The 7944-nt window shown below is 39.5% G+C and overlaps 1 pseudogene; it reads left to right on the top strand.

Moving 5' to 3' along the window:
- The first annotated feature begins 4546 nt into the window (after window positions 1–4546).
- On the top strand, window positions 4547–5282 carry LOC102854329 (annotated as a pseudogene).
- Window positions 5283–7944: the final 2662 nt, after the last annotated feature.

Here is a 7944-nt window from a genome sequence, read left to right as displayed (position 1 = left end):
GCCACTCCTCCTTCCAAGCTTGTTTAATCGGGGAGCTCCACCCCACTCTCAGTCCACATTGGGTAGCCAACCATTAACGCATTTGATACATCCTTGTCACAGTGTTCAGCCTCACAACAAACATTATCTACTCTAATATATAATAAGAATAATGAATCTTGAATCATTGTTATACTTTGAAATACTGAGTCTGTAGTGATAGAAATTAGCATTCTGTTCAAGTAGTTTTTAATTATTATAAAAATGTGCATAAAGCAGTTTCAAGAGTGGGAAATATTAAATGTATTTTATTTTCTACTATGCTATCATACAAGACTACAAAAATAGATTTGATATTTCCCAAATCTATAAACTTATTTCTCATGAACTAAATTATCATATTCCTCCATAAAGATTTACATCTAAGTCATCAGGACAATTCTGCACTAATTCCTTGGAGAAAATCAACCTGAGGATCAGGGTTTTGACTTGATAATAATGGGATTTTTTTTCAATTTCTTGGATTTCTTCATGAGTGTTTTTTCCCTATTCATGTATTCTTAATGAGATATATACACAGCATTTAAGAAGAAAAGTCTATCTGAAAGAACCTCATACACTTTTTGTCCTTCTTTTCAAGTAAAATGCAAGTCTGTCAACAATGGTGTATTATGTTATCATTGTTTGGTTACATCTCTGATTTATAGTAACCCAGACCTGAATACTGTCCTGTGTTTTGCTATCCTCATGATCTCTGACACACTTAAGCCTAGTGTCTCAACCTGTTTCTTGAGAGTCTTCCTTTCTTTAGCTGACCCTTCACCTTTCCAAGCATCATGTCCCTTCCACGGAACAGCCTTTCCTAACAACATGCCTAATGTATGTGAGATGAAGCTTTTCCATCTTTGCCTCCAAGAAGCATTCTGTCACTCCTTTCTCCAAGACATATAAATTTGTTCCTTTGACAGTGCACTGGATATCCAATACTCTTCTCCAACACTATCGCTCAAAGGCTTAGTTTTTTTCTCTCATCCTTATTCATTATCCAGCTCTTCGATGCATAACAAAACACCATGACGTGAATAAGGCAAATCTTAGTCCTCAAATGGATATCACTGTTTCTCAATAATTTGAAGATGTCCCTGACTGTACATGTCACCAATGCAATAGACCTTATCTCCTGACTGCTGGTAACAAGGGTGTTGATCATTGATCCAAGTAACATGAAGTTGTTGATAGCTTCAATCTTTTCTCCATTTATCATGATGTTGCCTATTGATCCATTGGTAAGAATTTGGTTAGTATGCAGCTACACACAATTTATTTCTGGCACTCAGTGATATTTCTGGAGCACTCTGTTATTTGTTTCTTATTTAATTGCTTTGTTGCAATATTGAAAGATGCTATGGGCAATATGTTGAATGATCCATGAAGTATAATTAAAAGGATCTACTGAGTACCTGAAAAGACAGGCAAAGTACAATGGTGATTCATTTTATAAAACATAATGCACACCCATGTTTATTGTATGTTTGTTCACAATAGAAAAGAGCTGGAAACAACCCAAATGCCCATAAACAAATGAATGGATAGAGAAGCTGTGGTATATTCACACAATGGGATACTATGCAGCACTGAAAAACAAGGAACTCATGAAATATTATGCAAAGTGGATGACCCTAGAGGACATTATGCTGAGTGAAATGTCTCAGTCACAAAAGGACAAATATTGCATAGGGCCACTATTATAAAAACAGGATTGACACTGGGGTTGAGGGAAGACAGAGGAGAAGGAAAGGAATGATATATACTGCATTGCAACAGATGAGGGAGAGAGCTGTTTAAAAGGGATATATGATTAGGTATTATTGTCATGACAAGAGTCCAGAATGAAGGCCTCACAGTACAATGGACTTGGGGGAGGGATTACATAACAATGGAAAAGTTTTTCTTTCACTTAGCAAGGAGAAAAGTGAATTGGGGAGAGGCAGTGGGCAGTGAGAAAAGTACAACAATGAATGACTGGAAACCCTAAGTCTCTGTAAACTTTCATTGTTATTGTTGTTGTAGTTATGCACCTTCAAGTCGCTTGTGACTCATAGCAACCCTATGTACAACAGCCTTAATCTCTGTTCCGTCCTGTGCCAATCGCACTGTCTCTGACACTCCCATCCCTATTACCACAGTCACTAAATCAATCCACCTCACAAAGGGCCCTCCCTTCTTGCACTGTCCCTCCACCCTACCAAACATAATGTCCCTCTCCAAGGAACAGTCCCTCCTTACAACATGTCCAAAGTATGTTAGACGGAGCCTCAGAATCTTTGCCTCCAAGGAGTTTCCCAGTTTAACCCTCTCCAGGATGAATCTGTTTGCTTTCCTAGCAGTCCATGGTACATTCAATACTCTTCTCCAGCACCGCAGCTCAAAGGCATCAATTCTCCTTCTATCCTCCTTAGTCATTGTCCAACTATCTGATACAAAACAAGTGGTTGCAAAGATCATGGCCTGTACCAGATGTGCCTTAGTCTCCAGAGTGACACCATTGCTCTTCAGTACTTTGGAGAGGTCCCTAACAGCAGACTTTCCCATCGCAATGCATCTTTTAATTTACTGGCTGCTGCCAAGAGTGTTGACTGTGGAGCCGAGCAAAGTAAAGCTGTGAACAATCTCAATCTCTTCACCATCCATCCTGATGCTGCCAGTTGGTCCAGTGGTGAGAAGCTTTGTCTTCTTGACATTGAGCCTCAATCCATATTGATGGCTGCAGTCCTTGACCCTCTGCAGAAAGTGTTTCAGGTCCTCCGCAGTTTCAGCAAGCAGGGTTGTGTCATCTGCATAACGCAGATTGTTGATGATTTTGCACAATGATTTATTCATTGCAAATACTATTTTTAAGACACATAAACGCAGGTTATATACATGGATTTCACCTGATGATATGCATAGGAATCAGATAGATTACATATGCGGAAAGAACCGCTGGAGAAACTCAATATCAGCTGTGAAAACTAGGCCAGAAGCTGATTGTGGAACAGACCACCAACTACTCATATGCAAGTTCAAGCTGAAGCAGAGGAAAATTAAACCAAATCCAAAGTAACCAAAATATAACTTTGAGTCTATCCCATCCATGTGAATTTCAGAATCATCTCAGGAACAGGATTGAGGCCGTGAACACTAATGAGCGAAGACCAGATTAGCTGTGGGAGGATATCAAGGGTATCATCCAGGAAGAGTGCAAATGGTCATTGCAAAGACAGAAGAGGAAAAAAAGACCAAAATGGATGTCAGAAGAGACTCTGAAAATTGCACTGGAGTGCAGAGAAGCCAAACAGAAGGAAAAATTCAAGATACTAGAGAGGTGAATAGAAGATTTCAAAAGGCAGTACAGGATGACAAAGAAAAATATTACAAAGAAGTGTGCAAGGAGTTGGAGTCAGAAATTCAAAAGAGCTGAACTCGCTCAGCAGTTCTTAAGCTCTAGGAACTGAAGAACAAATTCAAACCTCGGGTTGCTATAATCAAAGATGCTTTAGGAAGAATATTAAATGATCCAGGATGTATTAAAAGAAGATGGAACAAATATATTGAGTCACTGTATTAAAAGGAATTGGCAGACACAGAAGAATTTCATGAAACAACATATAAGCAAGAGCCTATGGAGATGAAGGAAGAAGTTCAGGCTGCGTTGAAGGAAACAGCAAAAATAAGGCCCCAGGAGTAGATGGTATACCAATTGACATATTTCAGCTAACAAATGCTGCCCTAGACATGCTCACCAAGTTGTGTCAAGAAATCTGGAGAACAACCACTTGGCCAACTGACTGGAAGAGATCTATATTTATTCCCATCCCAAAGAAAGGTGACCCAACAGAGTGTGGAAACTACAGAACAATCTCATTGATTTCACATGCAAGCAAGATTCTACTGAAGATTATCCAAAAATGACTGGAACAGCACATCAGAAGAGAACTGCCAGAAGTCCAGGCTGGATTTAGAAGTTGTCGTGGTACGAGGGATATTGTAGCCGATGTTAGATGGATCTTAACTGAAATCTGGGAGTACCAAAAGACTGTATATCTGTGTTTCATTGATTATGCAAAGGCATTTGACTGTATGGATCATAACATCTGTGGCTGACCCTGAGAAGAATGGGAATCCCAGAACATTTAATTGTGCTAATGAGAAACCTGTACTTGGATCAAGAGGCAGCCGTCAGAACAGAGCAAGGGAACACTGCATGGTTCAAAATTGGGAAGGGTGTACGCCAGGGATGTGTCCTGTCTCCATACCTTTTCAACCTGTATGCAAAACAGAATATCCAGGAGGCTGGGCTCTATGATAAGAAATGTGGGGTCAGGATTTGTGGAAACTTTCATTAAAATTAATAAAAAAACCCCATAATGCATGGGAACAATTGTATGAAACACAATAGGAATGAAGAATAATGTGAAACACAATGTATATGAACTGGGTAAGCAAACTAATATAAAATTAAATTTTAAAAATATACACCTAAGTCTCCTGGCAGAGGCCTGGGGGACCAGAGCGAGAAGCCGGGACCATGTTCCGACGCAAGCTGACAGCTCTTGACTACCACAACCCTGCAGGCTTCAATTGCAAAGATGAAACAGAGTTTAGAAATTTTATAGTTTGGCTTGAAGACCAGAAAATCAGACACTACAAGATTGAAGACAGAGGGAATTTAAGAAATATTCATAGCAGTGAATGGCCCAAGTTCTTTGAAAAGTATCTCAAAGATGTTAACTGTCCTTTCAAGATTCAGGACCGACAAGAAGCAATTGATTGGCTTCTTGGGTTAGCAGTTAGACTTGAATATGGAGACAATGCTGAAAAATACAAGGATTCAGTGCTCAATAATGCAAAAAAATGCTGATAATGCAACTAAAAATGCAGAACCACTGATCAATTTAGATGTAAATAATCCTAATTTTAAAACTGGTGTAATGGCTTTGGCTAACCTTCTTCAGATTCAGCGTCATGATGATTACTTGGTAATGCTAAAAGCAATTCGTATTTTGGATCAAGAGCACCTGACGCAGGATGCAGTTGCTAAAGCAAATCAAACAAAAGAGGGCTGGCCTGTTGCTTTAGACAAGCATAATCTTGGTTTTGACACAGGTGATATAGTTCTTAATGAAGCTGCCCAGATTCAGCGACTGCTGCATATAGAAGAGCTCAGAGAGCTACAGACAAAAATTAATGAAGCCACAGTAGCTGTTCAGTCAATTATTGCAGATCCAAAGACAGACCACAGACTGGGCAAAGTCGGAAGATGAACGTTTTAGGATATCAGCTGTTGATCTACTTAGTACACTTGGAGACTATGTACACTTCTGGCATGTGTTTGGAAATAAAATGTCACATTTTCGAGGGAGACATCCCAGAAAATTGGCCATGTTCTAGAGATCTACCATCATTACTTTTTTTTTCTTTAATGAAGTTTGGGGAAATTAAAAAATATATATATACACCTAAAAAGATGTGAAGGGAATACATAATTACTGCACCAAATATAATTGACCGACATTGAAAAATTTTAGGAAGTACCATATGAACAGAAGCAAATAGTAATAAAGGAGGAAGTGGAAGTTGCACTGAAGGCCTTGGCAAAAAAAATAAAGATGCAAGAATCAACGGAATACCAATTGACTTGTTTCAACTAACAGATGCAGCCCTGAATGTGCTCACTAGCTAGCTATGCCAGGAAATTTGGAGGTCAGCCGTCCAACCAACGGATTGGAAGAGGTCCATATATGTTCCCATTCCCATGAAAGGTCACCCAGCAGAATGTAGAAACTATCAAACGATGCCATTAATATCGCACACAAGCAGAATAGTGCTGAAGATCATTCAAAAGCAGCTAGAACAGTACATAGATAGGGAACTACTAGAAGTTCAAGCAGGATTTAGAAGAGGGCCTTGCACCAGGGATACCATTGCCGATGTCAGATGGACCTCGGCTAAAAAAAAAGAATACCAGAAGAATGTCTATTTATGCTTTATTGACTATGCAAAGGCATTTGACTGTGCATCATAACAAGCTACACTAACCTTGAGAAGAATGGTAATCCGAGAGCACTTAATTGTGCTCATGCAAACCTTACACCTAGACCAAGAGGCCATTGTGCAAACAGAGCTAGGGACCACTGTTGTCATTGTAGTTGAGTACCGTAGAGTTGGAACCAATCCATAGTTGGCTCTCTGGAGGGTTTTCAGAGGCAGCTAATTGCACAGGAGGAGATTGCCTATCCTTCTCCTGCGGAGTAGCTAGTGGCCTTGAATCATGTGCCTTTAGGATTGTAGCACAGCTTCTTTCCAGTAGAGCTCCCTAAGAGTCTACTACATGGTTTAAAATTAAGAAGGGAGTGTTTCAGGGTTGTAGTCTATCTCCATACCTACTGAATCTGTATGCTTAGCAAATTATTCAAGAAGCTAGACTCTATGAAGAAGTATGTGGCATAAAGATTAAGGAAAGACTCATTAATAACCTGAATTATGCAGATGACACACCATGCTTGTTGAAAGTGAAGACGCCTTGAAGAACTTGTTGCAGAAGATCAAAGAATACATCCTTTAATATGGATTGCATGTCAGCTTCAAGAAAACAAAAAATCTTACCACTGGACCAATAGGCAACATTGTGATAAATGGAGAAAAGATTAAAGCTGTCAATGATTGCATCTTACTTGGACCCACATTCAGTACCCTTGGTCTCAGCAGTCAGGAAATCAGGAGGCTTATGCACTGGAAAAGTTTTCAGTCATGGACTGCTCCAAATTATTGAGGAGCAATGATGTCATCTTGCGGACTAAGCTGCATCTGATCAAGGCCACCATCTTTCCAAATCACTTGCTATGCATCTGAGAGCTGGACAATGAATAAGGATGACAGAAGAATTGATACTTTTGAGCTATAGTGCTGGAGAAAAGTACTGAATATCTCATGAGCTGCTAAAAGAGCAAATATGTGTTGAAGAAAGTGTAGCAAGAGTGCTCCTGGAAGGCAAAAATTATAAAGCTTTGTCTCACAAACTTTGGGCATGTTGCTAGGAGAACCTATTCCTTGGAGAGGGACATCATGCTTAGAAAGACAGAAGGTCGGTGGGTCACAGGAAGCTCTTCAACCAGGTGAATTGATACAATGACTGCTCCCGTGGGCTCTAGTGTGTCAGGAAGTGTGAGGATGGTACAGAATAAGATAGAGCCCAGATCTGTTCTTTTTTGGGTAACTATGAGTTGTACTTGACTTGACAATATGTCTGTGAGAATAAAATGCTTGATAATCAGTATTTGGCAATGTTATGGGTTAAATTGTGTCAAAATATGTGTCTACTTGGCAAACCCATGATCTTCAGTATTATGTGATTATACATAATTGCATATCAGATCCATTTTATGATCTGATGTGTTATAAATCGTAACCTCTGACTTTAAGGAAGCAAAATTAGTGATAGTTATGTTAATAAGGCAAGATACAGTCTACTGCATTAGGTTGTAACTTGAATTGTGGTGGGTTTTTTTTTCTCTCTTATTGCTTATCGTCGAATCTGATCCTATTGACACAGGAGGAGAATGTGCCTCTTCAGCAAAGCATCTGGTAGATTTGAACTACGCCCCTTTGTGATTGTAATGTAGTTTCTTGCCACTAGGCCACCAGAGCTCCCGTTGAATCAATTTTTTTACATATAAAAGAGACTAAACTAAGGAGCAAATATAGGGAGGCCTCAGTACCACTCAAAAAGAACCAAGAGGATACAATGTCCTTTGGGTCTAGGGTCTTTGTGTGATGAATCTCTTAAAGTGAGAGAAAGATCGATAATAAGACACATGGAGATTTCCAAGAGATGTCAGGTTTATAGATGCTGAAGGAGACAAAGATCTCCTTCAAGAACCCTCAGGGAGAGAAGTCCTTCCCATACAGCCAGAAGTTTGAATTTGG

This window comes from Elephantulus edwardii, unplaced genomic scaffold (genome assembly GCF_000299155.1).
Source record: "Elephantulus edwardii isolate Elephantulus edwardi_28Jun2011 unplaced genomic scaffold, EleEdw1.0 scaffold00008, whole genome shotgun sequence".
Lineage (NCBI taxonomy): Eukaryota > Metazoa > Chordata > Mammalia > Macroscelidea > Macroscelididae > Elephantulus > Elephantulus edwardii.
Note: the sequence above shows the minus strand (reverse complement) of the source record. Positions and strands in the feature narration are given on the sequence as shown.